Consider the following 21,262-nt stretch of genomic DNA (forward strand, 5'->3'; position numbering starts at 1 on the left):
AAATGCTGCCATTTAGTGGCATACAAGAACTGGCTGTTGGACTCCATTAGTGCCCTACTGGTGCAAATCTATGTGCAGCACCTCTGCATGACACCCTTCTGCTCTGTTTTTAATAAGCTATAATGATAGCAAAAAATGCTGCCATTTAGTGGCATACAAGAACTGGCTGTTGTACTCCATTAGTGCCCCACTGGTGCAAATCTATGTGCAGCACCTCTGCATGACACCCTCCTGCTCTGTTTTTAATAAGCTATAATGATAGCAAAAAATGCTGCCATTTAGTGGCATACAAGAACTGGCTGTTGTACTCCATTAGTGCCCCACTGGTGCAAATCTATGTGCAGCACCTCTGCATGACACCCTCCTGCTCTGTTTTTAATAAGCTATAATGATAGCAAAAAATGCTGCCATTTAGTGGCATACAAAAACTGGCTGTTGTACTCCATTAGTGCCCCACTGGTGCAAATTTATGTGCAGCACCTCTGCATGACAAACTCCTGCTCTGTTTTTATTAAGCTATAATGATACCAAAAATTGCTGCCATTTAGTGGCATACAAGAACTGGTTGTTGTACTCCATTAGTGCCCTACTGGTGCAAATCTATGTGCAGCACCTCTGCATGACACCGTCCTGCTCTGTTTTTAATAAGCTATAATTATAGCAAAAAATGCTGCCATTTAGTGGCATACAAGAACTGGCTGTTGTACTCCATTAGTGCCCCACTGGTGCAAATCTATGTGCAGCACCTCTGCATGACACCCTCCTGCTCTGTTTTTAATAAGCTATAATGATTAGAGATGAGCGAACCGGTTGCGGTTCGGCTCGAGGTCGGTTCGCCGAACGGAGCTACCGTTCGAGTTCGGTTCGTCGAACGTTCAACGAACCGAACTCGAACTGCATAGGAAATAATGGCAGGCATTCACAAACACATAAAAACACCTAGAAAACACCCTCAAAGGTGTCCAAAAGGTGACAAACAACTCACAACACAACACAAACACATGGGAAAGTGACAAGGACATATACTCATGCGAAAACAAAAGAGTTGGACAAGGAAAAAGAGGAGGACACACAGATATATGAGTATATGCAAGGAAACATCGATGCCATTACTGTGCAACTTGAGCCCTGCTCATTTTAGGCTTCCAATCTGGATAAATTGGCTGAGATTGCCACGTACGCCTTGGGGATCTTGTCGTGTCCTGCAGCCAGCGTTCTCTCAGAACCTGTCTTCAGTGCTGCTGGGGGTCTGCTGGCAGATAAGCACACGTGTCTGTCCACTGACAATGTGGACATGGCTCTCAGAGGACTTTTCTTCCCCTGGGTCAGCCAGGGGATGGGAAAGGCACGCATATTTTTGAGAGTGCTTCATGCAAAGCATCTTTTTCATTTTCAAAAGGGGGGTCAACTGATGCCAGTCAAGTGGGGTGTGTGTGGCCCAATTAATGGCAACGAGGGAGACTGTGGTTGGAGTCCCCTTGCTGTGTTTTACATGATTTTCGAAGGGCATGACATGCCTAAGAGGTTGAGTTTCATCATCTGCAACTTGTTGGCAACAGAAAGGCTGCCTTAACACCCTTTTGAGACCGAGGATTTTCGAGAACTTATGCCCCCATTGCAGTGCCCCAAGAGCCGATGGCCAGTCGTCACTCCTTCTCCAAGAAAGGCGTGCCCGCGCTACCACAGTAGGTCGCACACAACCTCACCGATTCCTTGAGAAACTCTGTGTGTGACAGGGTGCATTTCACCACAGATACTTGGACCAGTAAGCATGGACAGGGGAGTTACATGTTGCTGACTGTGTAAAACTGTAAAGGGGAAAAAAGCGCAATAGGGTCTTACCCGGTATGAGGGTGGACAAACAAGACAAAGAAGCACTCACCTGGTGAGGTTGTGCCAGTCACAACCCCTTATGATAGCCTGTGAGTGCCTGGAGGTTTAGCTGCAGCCCCGGGAGAGGAATTTTGTATCACACAGGTAGAAGAAAAGACCGGGTTTATGCCGCGCTAAAAACCACTGATGCGTGTAAATTAAAAGATTTCCTTTTTATTGGATAGTTCCTACGCGTTTCAGAGACATCCGTCTCCTTCCTCAGGAAAAGAAATCATATTACAGCAAGGCCGCTTGGACCTATATATAAGGAGCAAACAGCCATGTATGCATTAAGGACTGCCTGTATGACTCAGAGCTGATGACTCAGAGCCACATGGTAAAGAAGAAGAAGAAAAAAAAAAGAAAGGGAAGATGGAACGATCGTGAATAACAGAAAAAAGTGTCTGAAACAGCATGATCCCAAGAAACATGGATAATTCCAACAAAGGGAGTACTGAAAAAATAAAAAATAGTTCAATATATATATATACTTTTTTACACATTGTTTTGAATTTTCACTCTAAATCTCTGTATCCCCATGTAGAGTAGAGGACTAAACACTAGTGATGAGCGAGTACTAAAAAGCTCGGGTGCTCGAAGCTCGGGCCGAGCCTCCCAAGATACTCGTGTACTCGGCCCGAGCAACGAGCCCAATGTTATCCTATGGGAGACCCGAGTATTTTTGTGAAATGACCACCGGCAGCATGTAGAAACCCTAAAAATGTCACAAAAGTCTCCGAAGAGTGCTCAAATGACATGGCAACAGCATGGGGAAGACCCCTTGAAGCATTTATCACTCAAAAGTCACAGCTGTGAACAATTTTGTCCGCGTTTTACGCCATTTTTACGGACTCACCAGAAAACCTTCCAAAATGACACCAAAATGAATTTTCATGGCGGAAATGTTAAGGGCACATACCCAATAGTGAGATAGAGCTAATGTATGTTACTTTTTGAGATCAATACATGAAAGATTTTACGTAAAACATTGTGTGGCACTCCGATGTCCCTGAGAAGAGACGTACATAAAGGCCTCTGAGTCTAATGTGCCCATTTTGAGGAACTAAGTCTTTGTAGTATTTTCCTTTGCCAGGGCAGTCCAAAATTTTGAGGTTCACCAATGACCCTGCATACAGACGTGCATGAGGGCCTGTAAACCTGAAGTGCCCATTGGAAGGAAGTGGGTCTTTTGTAGTATAGCCCTTAGGCAGGGCAGCCAAAAATTGGGAGGCTCCACGTTGTCCCTGGATAGAGACGTGCATGAGGGCCTGTAAACCTGAAGTGCCCATTGGAAGGAAGTGGGTCTTTTGTAGTATAGCCCTTAGGCAGGGCAGCCAAAAATTGGGAGGCTCCACGTTGTCCCTGGATAGAGACGTGCATGAGGGCCTGTAAACCTGAAGTGCCCATTGGAAGGAAGTGGGTCTTTTGTAGTATAGCCCTTAGGCAGGGCAGCCAAAAATTGGGAGGCTCCACGTTGTCCCTGGATAGAGACGTGCATGAGGGCCTGTAAACCTGAAGTGCCCATTGGAAGGAAGTGGGTCTTTTGTAGTATAGCCCTTAGGCAGGGCAGCCAAAAATTGGGAGGCTCCACGTTGTCCCTGGATAGAGACGTGCATGAGGGCCTGTAAACCTGAAGTGCCCATTGGAAGGAAGTGGGTCTTTTGTAGTATAGCCCTTAGGCAGGGCAGCCAAAAATTGGGAGGCTCCACGTTGTCCCTGGATAGAGACGTGCATGAGGGCCTGTAAACCTGAAGTGCCCATTGGAAGGAAGTGGGTCTTTTGTAGTATAGCCCTTAGGCAGGGCAGCCAAAAATTGGGAGGCTCCACGTTGTCCCTGGATAGAGACGTGCATGAGGGCCTGTAAACCTGAAGTGCCCATTGGAAGGAAGTGGGTCTTTTGTAGTATAGCCCTTAGGCAGGGCAGCCAAAAATTGGGAGGCTCCACGTTGTCCCTGGATAGAGACGTGCATGAGGGCCTGTAAACCTGAAGTGCCCATTGGAAGGAAGTGGGTCTTTTGTAGTATAGCCCTTTGGCAGGGCATCCAAAAATTGGGAGGCTCCACGTTGTCCCTGCATAGAGACGTGCATGAGGGCCTCAAAACATTGTTCCCATTGCAAAGGAGCGGGTCTCCTGTCGTTGTAATGTCCATTCTGCAAAGAATGGGCGAAAAAATTTACCACTGGGGGTATACCTGAAACAAAGGCCTAACTCTTGTAACGGTCATCATGGTGGCGCATGAGGAGAAGGAGGAGCAGTCCAGCGATTATCCAAAGTCCAGAAGTGTGTACCCATGGGTGACTGGAGGTACATGGCAAATTCCCGTTACAAACTTTAAATTCCGCTCTCATTTGCTGGTGGTGTGGTGAAGTCTGGCCCAATCCAACCCTTGTTCATCTTGATCAGAGTCAGCCTGTCAGCATTTTCAGTTGACAGGCGGGTGCGTTTATCTGTAATGATTCCACCTGCGGCACTAAAAACACGCTCTGACAAAACGCTAGCGGCAGGGCAGGCCAGGACTTCCAAGGCGTAGAGAGCCAATTCATGCCACGTGTCCACCTTGGATACCCAATAATTGTAAGGCACAGAGGAATGTCGGAGTACAGTTGTTCGATCTGCAAGGTACTCCTTGAGCATCTGGGCAAACTTAGGATTTCTTGTGGCACTACCCCGCACCTCAGGGGCTGTGGTACGTGAGGGGCTGAGAAAACTGTCCCACATCTTAAAGACTGTTACCCTACCTCTGGCGGATTGGACTTGTGCCTCTCTCGGCTGTACGCCTTGGTTGTCCACTGATTCCTGACCTATGCCGCTAGCATTTTGTGAGGGGAATGCTTTGCCTACTTCCGTGACTATGGCCTTCCGGAACTGCTGCATTTTGGTTGACCTCTCCGCCTCGGGAATAAGAGACATAAAGTTCTCCTTGTAGCGTGGGTCTAACAGTGTTACCAACCAGTAATGATTGTCGGCCAAGATGTTCTTAACGCGAGGGTCACGAGACAGGCAGCTTACCATAAAGTCAGCCATGTGCGCCAGACTCTTAACAGCCAGGACTTCAGTAGCCTGACCAACACGTTGACTGAACATGCTGTCCTCCTCCTCCTCCTCCTCCTCCTCCTCATCTACCTGTCCTCTGGCCAGCCACGCTGAACCGAGGATATGACTGGTGTGCATGTCATATCCTCAATTTGGCCGGAGATTTGCTCCATGTCTTCATCCTCCTCCTCGTCATAGTCCTCCACTGCACGTTGTGATGAGACGAGGCTGGGCTGTGTGTTATCACCCACACCCACTACTGTTTCTTGCTGCAACTCATCGCGCTCCGCCTGCAATGCATCATGTTTGGTTTTGAGCAGAGACCGTTTTAGAAGGCAGAGTAGCGGTATGGTGACGCTAATAATGGCGTCATCACCACTCACCATCTTGGTGGAGTCCTCAAAGTTTTGGAGGATGGTACATAGGTCGGACATCCATCTCCACTCCTCAGGTGTTATGTGTGGAGTTTGACCCATTTCCCGACGGCTTAGGTGATGCAGGTACTCAACAACTGCCCTCTTCTGCTCACATATCCTGACCAACATGTGCAGAGTTGAATTCCAACGCGTGGGGACATCACACACCAGCCGGAAGATGCAAACTGCGCTGAAAGCCGGCAAGGCCGGCTGAAGCAGTAGGTGACTTTCGAAAATGTGCAGACAGGCGGCGAACTTTTACCAGCAGATCAGACAGCTCTGGGTATGACTTTAGAAACCGCTGAACCACGAGGTTGAGCACATGGGCCACGCATGGAACATGTGTCAGCTGGCCTCGCCTCAAAGCCGCCACCAGGTTCCGGCCATTGTCACACACGACCTTTCCTGGCTTTAGGTTCAGAGGTGTGAGCCAGTGATCTGCCTGCTGTTTCAGAGCTGTCCACAGTTCTTCTGCATTGTGGGGTTTGTCACCTATGCAGATTAGCTTCAGCACAGCCTGTTGCCGCTTCGCCGAGGCAGTGCTGCAGTGCTTCCAGCTTGGGACTGGTGTGGAGGGTACAATGGATGAGGATGCGCAGGAGGAGGAGGAGGCTGAAGAGCATGACATTCCGGAGCTGTAGAGTGTGGGTGAAACACTGACTGAGGTAGGGCCTGCAAACCTTGGTGTGGGAAGGACGTGTTCCGTCCCTCGCTCAGACTGGGTCCCAGCTTCCACAATATTAACCCAGTGTGCCGTCAACGAGATGTAGCGGCCTTGCCCACAAGCACTTGTCCACGTGTCTGTGGTTAGGTGGACTTTGGGTGAAACAGCGTTGTTCAGGGCACGTGTGATGTTTTGTGACACGTGGTTATGCAACGCGGGGACGGCACACCGGGAGAAATAGTGGCGGCTGGGGACCGAGTAACGTGGGACAGCTGCCGCCATCAGGTCGCGGAATGCTTCTGTCTCCACCAGCCTAAAAGGCAACATTTCCAGCGCAAGCAGTCGCGAAATGTTAGCATTTAGAACTGTGGCATGTGGGGTGTTGGCAGTGTATTTGCGCCTGCGTTCAAAGGTTTGCTGAATGGATAACTGAACACTGCGCTGGGACAAGGACGTGCTTGATGATGGTGTTATTTCTGCGTAGGCAACTGCAGGTGCAGGACCGGAGGAGGCTTGTTCGCAGGCAGCATGGACAGGGGATTGGCTCGCATGCACAACCAGCGAAGACGTAGCAGTGACATTAGCAAGCACTGCTCCTCGACTCTGTTGTACTTCCCACAAAGTCGGGTGCTTGGCTGACATGTGCCTGATCATGCTGGTGGTGGTCAGGATGCTAGTTTTGGTACCCCTGCTGATGCTGGCACGGCAGGTGTTGCAAATGGCCTTTTTAGAATCATCTGGATCCAACTTAAAAAACTGCCAGACTCGGGAAGACCTAACATTTGTACAGGCACCTTGTGTCGTGTTGTTGTTCCGGGGAACGGTTGCCTGACTTCTGCCTGGAGCCACCACCCTGCTTCTTACTGCCTGTTGGGATGCTACGCCTCCCTCCCCCTGTGCACTGCTGTCCTCGCTCTGCATATCCTCCTGCCAGGTTGGGTCAGTTACTGGATCATCCACCACGTCGTCTTCCTCTTCCGCACCCTGCTCCTCCTCCTGACTTCCTGACAATTGTGTCTCATCATCGTCCACCCCTTGTTGAGACACGTTGCCAACTTCGTGAGAACGTGGCTGCTCAAATATTTGGCCATCTGTACATACGATCTCCTCATGACCCACTTCAACATGAGCTGGCGAGAGGCCAGAATGTGCGAATGGAAACGTGAACAGCTCTTCCGAGTGTCCAAGTGTGGGATCATTAATGTCCGAGGACGTGTACTCAGCCTTGTGGTAGGAAGGAGAATCAGGTTCTGAAATGTGCGGTGCAGTATCACGGCTACTGACACTTGACCGTGTGGAAGACAGAGTGTTTGTGGTGGTGCCAATCTGACTGGAAGCATTATCCGCTATCCAACTAACAACCTGTTGACACTGGTCTTGGTTCAAGAGCGGTGTACTGCTGCGGTCCCCAAGAATTTGGGACAGGACGTGCGAGCGACTAGATGTGGCCCTTTGTTGTGGCAAAATTAGAGCTTGCCCACGACCTCGGCCTCTGCCTGCACCACCATCACGTCCACTTCCTTGTTCCTTGCCAACGCCCTTGCGCATTTTGCAATGCTGTGCTGACGTGTATTCACTAGACTTGGGCGTTATATCAAAGTTTGTGCAAATCGTGCACCTGTACGCTGCCACCGACAGGCACACACGTGCGGTTTTTAAATGCAAGGACGGACGCACTAAGAACCTAACACAGGTTTTAGGAGCAAAAATTAAGAACTCTGACACTATCAGCCACTGCTGACTGACGTGTATTATACACTACACTTGTGCGTTATATAATAGTTTTGTAAAAACGCACACAAGTGCACCTGTACGCTGCCACCGACAGGCACACACGTGCGGTTTTTAAATGCAAGCACGGATGCACTAAGAACCTAACAGGTTTTAGGAGCAAAAATTAAGAACTCTGACACTATCAGCCACTGCTGACTGACGTGTATTATACACTACACTTGTGCGTTATATAATAGTTTTGTAAAAACGCACACAAGTGCACCTGTACGCTGCCACCGACAGGCACACACGTGCGGTTTTTAAATGCAAGCACGGACGCACTAAGAACCTAACACAGGTTTTAGGAGCAAAAATTAAGAACTCTGACACTATCAGCCACTGCTGACTGACGTGTATTATACACTACACTTGTGCGTTATATAATAGTTTTGTAAAAACGCACACAAGTGCACCTGTACGCTGCCACCGACAGGCACACACGTGCGGTTTTTAAATGCAAGCACGGATGCACTAAGAACCTAACAGGTTTTAGGAGCAAAAATTAAGAACTCTGACACTATCAGCCACTGCTGACTGACGTGTATTATACACTACACTTGTGCGTTATATAATAGTTTTGTAAAAACGCACACAAGTGCACCTGTACGCTGCCACCGACAGGCACACACGTGCGGTTTTTAAATGCAAGCACGGATGCACTAAGAACCTAACAGGTTTTAGGAGCGACAATTGCTGAGAAGTCTGACACTATCAGGACTGTTTTAGACTGTGTACACCAGCCCCAGATATGATGAAGGCTGGTATACGGTCACCACTAGGAATGGCTATATACCCTGCCTGCCTGCCTGTATACTGCTACAATAGTCCTGACAAGGACTCTTTTGGTCACTAGCCTGTATTCCAACCTGGCTATACCCTGCCTGTATACAGCAACAATAGTCCTGAGAAGGACTCTGCTACTGTACTCCGACCTGGCTATACCCTGCCTGCCTGTATACAACTAGAATAGTCCTGAGAAGGACTTTTGGTCACACTGTTTGCAGCCCTGATACGGAAATAGCTATAAAGGGCCGCAAAACTTTCCCTGAAGCAGCGACACTCTCCCTGCACTGACTGTCTGGATAGCTGTGAGCAGAGCACAGCGCGCCCGCCGGTACAAAGGCTCGGTCACGCTGTGCAGGCCGGCCAATCACTGCAATTCCACAACTAACAGGGCTGTGGCATTGCAGTGGTCTGCCAGCCAATCCCTGCATGAGGGCTGGCTCTCAAAAGAGCGCCAACATGCAGGGATGAAGACCACGAGTACAGCACGAGTATCACGAGATTACTCGGTCCCCGCCGAGTAGACCGAGTACAGTGATACTCGTGCGAGTACCGAGTAGTAACAAGCATGCTCGCTCATCACTACTAAACACCAATAAATTCACCTATACTTCATAGGTTCGAACACCATCTTGAACACATCCCTCACATTTCTTTCCCCCCCTGACTTTATTAAATAACACGAGGAACAAGTGTTTTCATGTCTTTATTCATTCATTTATATATTTTTTATTTTTTATTTTTTCAGTACTCCCTTTGTTGGAATTATCCATGTTTCTTGGGATCATGCTGTTTCAGACACTTTTTTCTGTTATTCACGATCGTTCCATCTTCCCTTTCTTTTTTTTTTTTTTTTTTTTTTTTTTTTTCTTCTTCTTCTTTACCATGTGGCTCTGAGTCATCAGCTCTGAGTCATACAGGCAGTCCTTAATGCATACATGGCTGTTTGCTCCTTATATATAGGTCCAAGCGGCCTTGCTGTAATATGATTTCTTTTCCTGAGGAAGGAGACGGATGTCTCTGAAACGCGTAGGAACTATCCAATAAAAAGGAAATCTTTTAATTTACACGCATCAGTGGTTTTTAGCGCGGCATAAACCTGGTCTTTTCTTCTACCTGTGTGATACAATGTTGCTGACTGGGCACTGGGTAACTATGGTGAGAGATGGAGAAGAGTTTGCTGTACAAGTCTTGCCTTCCCCACGACTTGTGTGTCAATCCTTCCTCTGTATGTACAAGTTCCTCCACTGCTTCTGCCTCTTCAACCTCGTGTGGGTCCTCCACCTCGGCCCAAACCCTGTGTGGTCAGTCCAACCTTCCTTGTAACTGCGCCCAAGGAATCCCACACACCTCCTTACTATGCTGGCAGCAGAGCTCAAGGCCATCAGGCGGTCAAATGTTTACTTTGAAATGTAGGGGAAATGTGAGACACCGCTGTGGAATTGTGGACGGTTAGCTCTGGAGAGTGAGACCGAGTTTCATCAATGGTTGTCTCCACTCAACCAGCAGCCAGGGAAGGTCGGGTGCGACAATGATGCAAACCAGTCTGCGACCCTTCTTCAGGGCAATGTGGCACACGTGCCTTGTATGGCTCACGTGTTGAACCTGGTTGTCCAGCAATTTTTAAAACACTATCCCGGCCTACATGGCCTTCTGACCAGGGCACGGTGTAACGCCTGTCTGGATCGACACACTCAGATGGGCTGTAAAGGATAGGCTAGAGGCAAGCCACTCACCAAGCTGGACACCCAGAACCCTGAAACCCTTTAACCCCTATACAGTGATTTGGAATTACACAGGGCCCAAGTTGATCAATACCTGTGGAAGGCTGCAGTTCCAGAGAATAGTAGTCATGCAGGGTCAAAAACATAATTGAGGAAGAGGAACAGAATGGGATGGCCAGGACTTAATCAGAAAACAAGCAGAGGTGAAATGCGGATCGGCCAACGAGGTACATAAACAGCAAGCAGGAAAAGTAGTCAGGTACCAAGCACACAAACTCATAAAACTGAACTGGGGGTAACAAAAGGTTCATAGCTTTGTCTGGCAGTGGTCTGCAGACAGGAGGGGCCTAAAAAAGGTGTGGTGCCTTCCCATTGGTTGTAGCTGAATGATGGTACTTCATCTGTGAGATACCCACCACCTACATTCAGCCTGTGGTTCTGTATCTGTCAAGGTAACGCAACCCAGTGGGTGACCATAACCTGCGTCCACCTGCGCCGCAGGCATCGACTCCATTCCCATCATCAGCACTATGCATGAAAGGAACACGTTTTCACCTGGCGACCGGAGTACAAATTGATTGAGTGGACTACATTGGTGACTTAACAGCCGTGATGCAAACCTGTCTGCGGCCCTTCGTCAGGGCAATGTGACACACGTGCCTTGTATGGCTCACGTGTTGAATCTGATTCTCCAGCAATTTTTAAAATACCATCCCGGCCTACATGGCCTTGTGCAGCGGGCACGCTGCTATGTGCTCACTTTCATACTTCGCACCCAGCAGCTCAACAACTTTCATCGCTCCTGAAGTCTTAGGGTCTGGCGGTTAAACGCCTGAAATGCGATGTTCCGACACGAAGGAATTTGAATCCGCACATGTTTCAGCGTCTCTGGCAGCACCGCAGAGCCCTGCTGAAATATGGTATGACGTATACCCTGGGCTAACTTGATCCAGAGGTGGTGGAGATCACGCTGCTGGAGTGGTGTCAGATCAAGCACCTATGCACCCTTCTACACTGTTTACAAATATCGACGAAGATGTTTAGCACTGGCGATGCCATTCTCAAATTGACAATTCTGGTCATCTACAAGATGGATCACACCGTATGCATTATTCGGAGTCAGGTGTTGGTCCAAGAGGAAGGGGAGGACGTACAGGAGGAGTCATATGCAGAAGGGATAATAAGATCTACAAGGTCCAGACGGTGAGCGGCACTTAGGCGGCAGCCATGGTGGGGGATTGGGATTAACAAGGGCGCATAGTATCAGCAAAAATTGTTGAGGAAGGTGCAGGAGCCCATGAAGAAATGGAGGACGAAATGGCGATGGGCATGGAAGACTCAGCAGATGAGTGAGAGCTTGCTCACATTTCGGTTGTGCGAGACTGGGGGGAGAGGGCAGAGGAAGGAGGCACGATTCTCACCTCTCTGCCACCAACAAACCAAGGACTTTGTCCTCCTGGATGCACAAGACACATGAGCGCCTTCTTGCTGCACTACCTACAACATGACCCTCGGATTGTACGAATTCGAAGTAATGCTAACTACTGGGTTGCCACACTGTTAGATCCCCGGTACAAGACAAAATTTGGCGAAATAATTCCAGCCATAGAAAGGGACGCACGTATACAGGAGTATCTGTGGAAGGTGGTGCGGATTCTTAGATCTGCTTTTCCAGTAAACACCAGTGCTGCACAGAGTGAATCTCAATGCTTTGTCATGGATAGGAGGAAATGGGCTTTTACTTGTCCACATCTGAGGGACCGAGGGCTGGCTGCTGGGCTGAGATGGCATTGAGTACGGTGTCCCTGCAGAGTTGCACTTTTGGTCATATACCAAATGAGTTGAAAAAGGACAGATGCTGGTGGAAAGGGGAACAGGTGTGTTGGAAAGGGAAAAAAAGTTTTTGTCCGTGGGTTTGGTGGTTAAGCAAAAGTAACATTTGATGAAGAAACACCATCTGTTACGGTGGGACTGGCAGATTTGGATAAGGTGGTATATACTATGTTTGCGGTATATAACGAAAATTAATAAGAAAAGAAAGAGAAGAGAAGAGGTATATATCCCCATCAGCAGTCAATGTCCACCGTGGTCCCAGATGGAAAAGGAGAGGTTGGCAAATGGAAGGTTAGGTGGAGGATACAGATCTGTGTGGCTATGAAACTAATAGTTGCATGAACCGAGTTAGACGCCGCTCGGATCTTGAGACTGGGAGCCCTGTTAGCGTCACAGGGTCCACACGCCCACCTAGCCCAGGAACTCCCTGTTAACATCACAGGGGTCATTGAGTACGCTGACCGTGTGCATTGGGGCCACACCTGTGGACAGCAGGCGCATCAGCAGCAGCAGGCCTGTTAATTCCACTGGGCTGCACAAGCAGGACTTGTAGGACAGGAGGTGGTCTTAACCATTCTGCGTTACCAACTGTGGTGGCGGCCTGCATCGACGCCCTATCCCTGCCTACCTCTGGCCTAAAGCCGCAATGGGTTCAACACATGGAGGTGTGCTCTTTCGGAGCATAATAGAAGACTGCGCACCTCCTTGTTGGCTCCAGCCCGTTTTATAACCTGGGTCCGCCCCAAACCAGGGTGGACCACAATGCACCTCCTGGAGACAAAAGCAGAGTGACACGTCATGAGTGGCATAACTAGCGTCCTATTTGGAACCGCAACTTCAATAATGACCTCATGGCTGTCATGACCCAAACACCTCACCAGTCATCGTCTGACCATCAATAATGAGGTGACAAGTCATAGGGGCGGGCCTCTGCAAGCCATTTGGGAGTGGCCTGGCCACATCGTCAGGACACCTGATGCCCTGTGGTCTATATGGGCCCCCCCACAACAGGGACAGGGCCAAAGAGTTCATTACCGGACTTAGTTTCTGATGCAGTAAGTGCCTAAGCATGGTCAGTTGCATGAAATAGAGTCTCTGAAAAAAGACTATCAGCTTTAGCATGGTGTCTCGGCACAAAACAGGACTTAAATCCGGCACGGAATGCAAGTACCTGTGCAAAGAGGCTTTTCACACTAAGTGTGGGAGCATGCGCTGTATCCCGAAATGAAGACTTAGCGTCAGGAATGGCACAGTCAGGCTGAGCATACTCACTAGGCGAAACACTGTAGTTAGGCTGCAGTTGGGGTAAATCGGCACACGCATGCGCACTAGCTGCCTCTCCGCACTTACACGTGGAGGAGAAATTGCTTTTCGGGTGTGGACTTGGAGATGCTGTCTATGAACAGAAGGAAAAGCTAAAGAAAGCCTCACTTTCTATCCCTTTGAATTATCAAATGCAGCAATGAATTCCCTGAGTTTGCTATAACATTAGCGTAGCAAAATGTGCATGAGGGTGTCCTGCACAGGTGCTAGAAATAGCTTGGCGCCAGTGGGACAATAATGAAATACAACATCCAGTTCTATGATGCCACTAAATGGCAGTATTTTTTGCTATCATTATAGCTTATTAAAAACAGAGCAGGAGGGTGTCCTGCACAGGTGCTAGAAATAGCTTGGCACCAGTGGGACAATAATGAAATACAACATCCAGTTCTATGATGCCACTAAATGGCAGTATTTTTTGCTATCAATATAGCTTATTAAAAACAGAGCAGGAGGGTGTCCTGCACAGGTGCTGCACATAGATTTGCACCAGTGGGGCACTAATGGAGTACAACAGCCACTTCTTGTATGCTACTAAGTTTACTCAATTTTTGGTATTATAATGTCTTAGTAAGTAACAATGAGTTTGAGTGTGCAATGCAGGCAGACGTGCTGCAAATATCTTTGCACTAGTGGGACAATACAGAAGTCCAACAGCCACTTTTAGGATGCCACTAAGTTTCCTCAGTGTTTGCTAGTATAATGGCTTAGTAACAATGAGTTTGATTGTGCAATGCAGGCAGAGGTGCTGCAAATATCTTTGCACTAGTGGGACTATACAGAAGTCCAATAGCCACATTTAGGATGCCACTAAGTTCACTCAGTGTTTGCTAGTATAATGGCTTAGTAACAATGAGTTTGAGTGTGCAATGCAGGCAGACGTGCTGCAAATATCTTTGCACTAGTGGGACTATACAGAAGTCCAACAGCCACTTTTAGGATGCCACTAAGTTTCCTCAGTGTTTGCTAGTATAATGGCTTAGTAACAATGAGTTTGAGTGTGCAATGCAGGCAGAGGTGCTGCAAATATGTTTGCACTAGTGGGACTATACAGAAGTCCAATAGCCACGTTTAGGATGCCACGAAGTTCATTCAGTGTTTGCTAGTATAATGGCTTAGTAACAATGAGTTTGAGTGTGCAATCCAGGCAGACGTGCTGCAAATATCTTTGCACTAGTGGGACAATACAGAAGTCCAACAGCCACTTTTAGGATGCCACTAAGTTTCCTCAGTGTTTGCTAGTATAATGGCTTAGTAACAATGAGTTTGATTGTGCAATGCAGGCAGAGGTGCTGGAAATATCTTTGCACTAGTGGGACTATACAGAAGTCCAATAGCCACGTTTAGGATGCCACTAAGTTCACTCAGTGTTTGCTAGTATAATGGCTTAGTAACAATGAGTTTGAGTGTGCAATGCAGGCAGAGGTGCTGCAAATATCTTTGCACTAGTGGGACAATACAGAAGTCCAACAGCCACTTTTAGGATGCCACTAAGTTTCCTCAGTGTTTGCTAGTATAATGGCTTAGTAACAATGAGTTTGATTGTGCAATGCAGGCAGAGGTGCTGCAAATATCTTTGCACTAGTGGGACTATACAGAAGTCCAATAGCCACGTTTAGGATGCCACTAAGTTCACTCAGTGTTTGCTAGTATAATGGCTTAGTAACAATGAGTTTGAGTGTGCAATGCAGGCAGAGGTGCTGCAAATATCTTTGCACTAGAGGGACTATACAGAAGTCCAATAGCCACGTTTAGGATGCCACTAAGTTTCCTCAGTGTTTGCTAGTAAAATGGCTTAGTAACAACTGAGTTTGAGTGTGCAATGCAGGCAGAGGTGCTGCAAATATCTTTGCACTAGTGGGACTATACAGAAGTCCAATAGCCACGTTTAGGATGCCACTAAGTTCACTCAGTGTTTGCTAGTATAATGGCTTAGTAACAATGAGTTTGAGTGTGCAATGCAGGCAGAGGTGCTGCAAATATCTTTGCACTAGTGGGACAATACAGAAGTCCAACAGCCACGTTTAGGATGCCACTAAGTTTCCTCAGTGTTTGCTAGTATAATGGCTTAGTAACAATGAGTTTGAGTGTGCAATGCAGGCAGAGGTGCTGCAAATATCTTTGCACTAGTGGGACTATACAGAAGTCCAATAGCCACGTTTAGGATGCCACTAACTTCACTCAGTGTTTGCTAGTATAATGGCTTAGTAACAATGAGTTTGAGTGTGCAATGCAGGCAGACGTGCTGCAAATATCTTTGCACTAGTGGGACAATACAGAAGTCCAACAGCCACTATTAGGATGCCAATAAGTTTCCTCAGTGTTTGCTAGTATAATGGCTTAGTAACAATGAGTTTGAGTGTGCAATGCAGGCAGACGTGCTGCAAATATCTTTGCACTAGTGGGACTATACAGAAGTCCAATAGCCACGTTTAGGATGCCACTAAGTTCACTCACTGTTTGCTAGTATAATGGCTTAGTAACAATGAGTTTGAGTGTGCAATGCAGGCAGAGGTGCTGCAAATATCTGTGCACTAGTGGGACTATACAGAAGTCCAATAGCCACGTTTAGGATGCCACTAAGTTTCCTCAGTGTTTGCTAGAATAGTGGCTTAGTAACAATGAGTTTGAGTGTGCATTGCAGGCAGACGTGCTGCAAATATCTTTGCACTACTGGGACTATACAGAAGTCCAATAGCCACGTTTAGGATGCCACTAAGTTCACTCAGTGTTTGCTAGTATAATGGCTTAGTAACAATGAGTTGGAGTGTGCAAAGGGCAGGAGGGTACAGTGGCAGGGTTGTGGGTCTCTGGGTAGAGGAAAGGAAGCCTGCCTTTCTATCCCTCCTAATGGGGAAATGCAGCGAGGAAATCCCTGACCTTAGCTACACAGACGCTGTCATCTTTTGTAGCTGTTAAACTCTGTTTTCAGGACCTGTCACCTATGGCTCTGACCCTGCCGGTATGAGCCCTTAAAGGACTGATAGAAAGTGCTATCCCTATGCTGTCCAGCGCTGTGTATGGAGCGTTTACAGCTGTATCGGCGATAGGAGCTGCGCCAGTGATGTCTGACACCAAGGACGCAGAAGAGATAATGGCGTCCGGAAGGGCAGATACTCGTTTTTATAATGCAGGGACATGTGACATGGACATCCTATCACACATGCCATTGCTTCTCTGGCTAAAAGTCCACTTAGCTGTGTGTGTCTGGGATTGGCTGACATGCTGGCCCTCCCCACTACACGCGCGCGCTTAGGGAAGGAAGACAAGGAAAAAAAAAAAAAATGGCGATCGCCATTATACATACAGCAGTGATCTGAATGCGCTGTTCCCGCACACTATACACTGAAATGTCATAATAGTTTGAGTCACAGAGTGACTTACACTATTACAGCGGAAAGCCAGCTAGGAATTAGCTGGTTTTTTTGCTGCTAGAACCGTTCTCGAACGTATCTAGAACTATCGAGCTTTTGCAAAAAAGCTCTAGTTCTAGTTCGATCTAGAACAGCCCCCAAAATCACTCGAGCCGCGAACTGGAGAACCACGAACCACGAACCGCGCTCAACTATAATAATGATAGCAAAAAATGCTGCCATTTAGTGGCATACAAGAACTGGCTGTTGTAATCCATTATTGTCCCACTGGTGCCAAGCTATTTCTAGCACCTCTGCATGACACCCTCCTGCTCTGTTTTAATAAGCTATAATAATAGCAAAAAATGCTGCCATTTAGTGGCATACAAGAACTGGCTGTTGTAGTCCAATAGTGCCCCACTGGTGCATATCTATGTGCAGCACCTCTGCATGACACCCTCCTGCTCTGTTTTTAATAAGCTATAATGATACCAAAAATTGCTGCCATTTAGTGGCATACAAAAACTGGCTGTTGTACTCCATTAGTGCCTCACTGGTGCAAATCTATGTGCAGCACCTCTGCATGACACCCTCCTGCTCTGTTTTTAATAACCTATAATGATAGCAAAAAATGCTGCCATTTAGTGGCATACAAGAACTGGCTGTTGTACTCCATTAGTGCCCCACTGGTGCAAATCTATGTGCAGCAACTCTGCATGACACCCTCCTGCTCTGTTTTTAATAAGCTATAATGATAGCAAAAAATGCTGCCATTTAGTGGCATACAAGAACTGGCTGTTGTACTCCATTAGTGCCCCACTGGTGCAAATCTATGTGCAGCACCTCTGCATGACACCCTCCTGCTCTGTTTTTAATAAGCTATAATGATAGCAAAAAATGCTGCCATTTAGTGGCATACAAGAACTGGCTGTTGTACTCCATTAGTGCCCCACTGGTGCAAATCTATGTGCGGCATCTCTGCATGACACCCTCCTGCTCTGTTTTTAATAAGCTATAATGATAGCAAAAAATGCTGCCATTTAGTGGCATACAAGAACTGGCTGTTGTATTCCATTATTGTCCCACTGGTGCCAAGCAATTTCTAGCACCTCTGCATGACACCCTCCTGCTCTGTTTTTAATAAGCTATAATAATAGCAAAAAATGCTGCCATTTAGTGGCATACAAAAACTGGCTGTTGTACTCCATTAGTGCCCCACTGGTGCAAATCTATGTGCAGCACCTCTGCATGACACCCTCATGCACATTTTGCTACGCTAATTTTATAGCAAACTCAGGGAATTCCTTGCTGCATTTGATAATTCGGAGGGATAGAAAGTGAGGATTCCGTTACTGTTCTGGTACCCACAGAACACGGCCACTGTACCCACCTGTCCACTTTTGCCACGATATTTAATTTGCCCAAAGAGCTGACTCTTTTTCTGCCTTCCTTAAATTGTCTGTAATACTAAGTTAGTGTTCCTTTGCTGCCAAGCAAGGTACAACACATGTGCATTCTACACTCCTTTCCATTTCTGGAATGCAGTTCTTAAATGCAGGTAGTCCAGCCAATCTGTGACGAAGGTGCAGGTGTGGATATAATGTAGCCTGCATCCAATGTTGGTTTTCTCGATGTGTGACAGCTCAACAATACCATCTGTTTCCACTTCCAAAATAAGTGATGACCTGCCAATCACACTTCCTGTTGCGTGTAAAGGGGTGGAAGTTCAGTGTGAAAAACCATGTGAGACTGCTGTCCCCACAGTGACAGAGGATGAAGAGCACACAGATGCACTTGATGGGGCAGGCGGTGGTTTCACAGGCACACTAGGCCGCATTGTAGCACAGTGAAATTCACATTGCGACTTATGCTTCATTTTAAGTCGTGTACAGGGTGGGCTCCCCAGTATGCAGCAAAACCAGGCAAAAGGAAAAGGACTCTAGTCAGTTGGGTTGATAAATGATTGTTTAACTTTACCAAAACAAACAATAAGAACCATGCATACAATTTAAATAATTGAACAATCTATTCTGTTGCCTACTACCTGCTAATCCCTCTGCGTAGCAGTAATTGTGTGTTTGTGTGTGTGTGTGTGTGTGCGAACACGACTTACCAGTGGCGCATCACAAGAGCTTCCCAGTTATTTACGTAAACATAGACAAAACACATTACCCCCCCTGAATACCCTTGTTAGCTGAAGCCTCACAGATAAGGCAAATGATAACAGTGTGAATGCAAACCACACAGCTCTGCAACACAGTCATGGAAATCTTGAAAATCAACAGTCAATGCAAACATGTGTCGCTGACCCTCTATGATTTAAACTGTACGTGACAATTTGACAGTTTAGAGGCAGCAAGTCTAATTGTCTATAAATAGTCGGCCTACCCAGAACAGATATGTGTTTTGCTAATAAAACAAAGTGTTGCGTGCCCGTATTATTGTCTGGGCACAGCCTACCGTACCCGGGTACTGTTATGTCCAGTTGCCAGAAATACAGACTTTACGCGCCTCTCACGGTAAGCAGTATAGACAGCACCGTAAGAATGTTGGTCTGTGGCACAGGATGCTGCTCACTGGCGTTACGGTACTCCTCACCAAACTCCAAAATGACTCCCCTCACAATTGAACGAAGTGTTTCCACGGTGGCTCCTTGCTGTAACACACACCTTTAGCTTTTCCTTCTGTTCATAGACAGCATCTCCAAGTCCACACAAGAAGAGCAATTTCTCCTCCACGTCTAAGTGTGGAGAGGCAGCTAGTGCGCATGCGTGTGCCGATTTACCCCAGACGCAGCCTAACTACAGTGTTTCGCCTAGTGAGTATGCTCAGCCTGACTGTGCCATTGCTGAAGCTAAGTCTTCATTTCGGGATACAGCGCATGCTCCCACACTTAGTGCGAAAAGCCTCTTTGCACAGGTACTTGCATTCCGTGCCGGGTCTAAGTCATGTTTTGTGCCTAGACACCATGCTAAAGCTGATAGTCTTTTTTCAGAGACTGTATTTCATGCTACTGAGCATGCTCAGGCATTTACTGCATCAGAGACTAGGTCCGGTAATGAACTCTTTGGCCCTGCCTCTGATGTGGGGGGCCCATATAGACAACAGGGCATCAGGTGTCCTGACGATGTGGCCAGGCCACTCCCAAATGGCTTGCAGAGGCCCGCCCCTATGACTTGTCACCTCATTATTGATCGTCAGACGAAGACTGGTGAGGTGTTTGTGTCGTTGCAGCCATGAGGTCATTATTGAAGTTGCGGTTCCAAATAGGACGCTAGTTATGCCACTCATGACGTTTCACTCAGCTTTTGTCTCCAGGAGGTGCATTGTGGTCCACCCTGGTTTGGGGCGGACCCAGGTTATAAAACGGGCTGGAGCCAACAAGGAGGTGCGCAGTCTTCTATTATGCTCCGAAAGAGCACACCTCCATGTGTTGAACCCATTGCGGCTTTAGGCCAGAGGTAGGCAGGGATAGGGCGTCGATGCAGGCCGCCACCACAGTTGGTAACGCAGAACGGTTAAGACCAGCTCCTGTCCTACAAGTCCTGCTTGTGCAGCCCAGTGGCATTAACAGGCCTGCTGCTGCTGATGCGCCTGCTGTCCACAGGTGTGGCCCCAATGCACACGGTCAGCGTACTCAATGACCCCTGTGATGTTAAAAGGGAGTTCCTGGACTGGGTGGGCGTGTGGACCCTGTGATGCTAACAGGGCTCCCAGTCTCCAGGTCCGAGTGGCGTCTAACTCGGTTCAGGCTACTATTAGTTTCATAGCCACACAGCTCTGTATCCTCCACCTAACCTTCCAGTTGCCAACCTCTCCTTTTCCATCTGGGAGCACGGTGGACACTGACTGCTGATGGGGATATATACCTTTCTCTTTCTTTTCTTATTAATTTTCGTTATATAGCGGTAACATAGTATATACCACCTTATCCAAATCTGCCAGTCCCACCGTAACAGATGGTGTTTCTTCACCAAATGTTACTTTTGCTTAACCACCAAACCCACGGACAAAAACTTTTTTCCCCTTTCCAACACACCTGTTCCCCTTTCCACCAGCATCTGTCCTTTTTCAACTCATTTTGTATATGACCAAAAGTGCAACTCTGCAGGGACACCGTACTCAATGCCATCTCAGCACAGCAGCCAGCCCTCGGTCCCTCAGATGTGGACAAGTAAAAGACCATTTCCTCCTATCCATGACAAAGCGTTGAGATTCACTCTGTGCAGCACTGGTGTTTAGTGGAAAAGCAGATCTAAGATTGCGTACCACCTTCTGCAGATACTCCTGTATACGTGCGTCCCTTTCTATGGCAGGAATTATTTCGCCAAATTTTGTCTTGTACCGGGTATCTAACAGTGTGGCAACCCAGTAGTTAGCATTACTTCGAATTCGTACAATTCGAGGGTCATGTTGTAGGTAGTGCAGCAAGAAGGCGCTCATGTGTCTTGTGCATCCAGGAGGACCAAGTCCTTGGTGTGTTGGTG

General features: G+C 47.5%; 1 protein-coding gene across 8 annotated transcripts in view; it reads right to left on the reverse strand.

The window, feature by feature from the left end:
- GULP1 (GULP PTB domain containing engulfment adaptor 1) overlaps positions 1 to 21,262 on the reverse strand; it is a 2,424,202-nt gene that overhangs the window by 1,238,040 nt on the left and 1,164,900 nt on the right. The window lies entirely within an intron of this gene.

This window comes from Anomaloglossus baeobatrachus, chromosome 7 (genome assembly GCF_048569485.1).
Source record: "Anomaloglossus baeobatrachus isolate aAnoBae1 chromosome 7, aAnoBae1.hap1, whole genome shotgun sequence".
NCBI lineage: Eukaryota > Metazoa > Chordata > Amphibia > Anura > Aromobatidae > Anomaloglossus > Anomaloglossus baeobatrachus.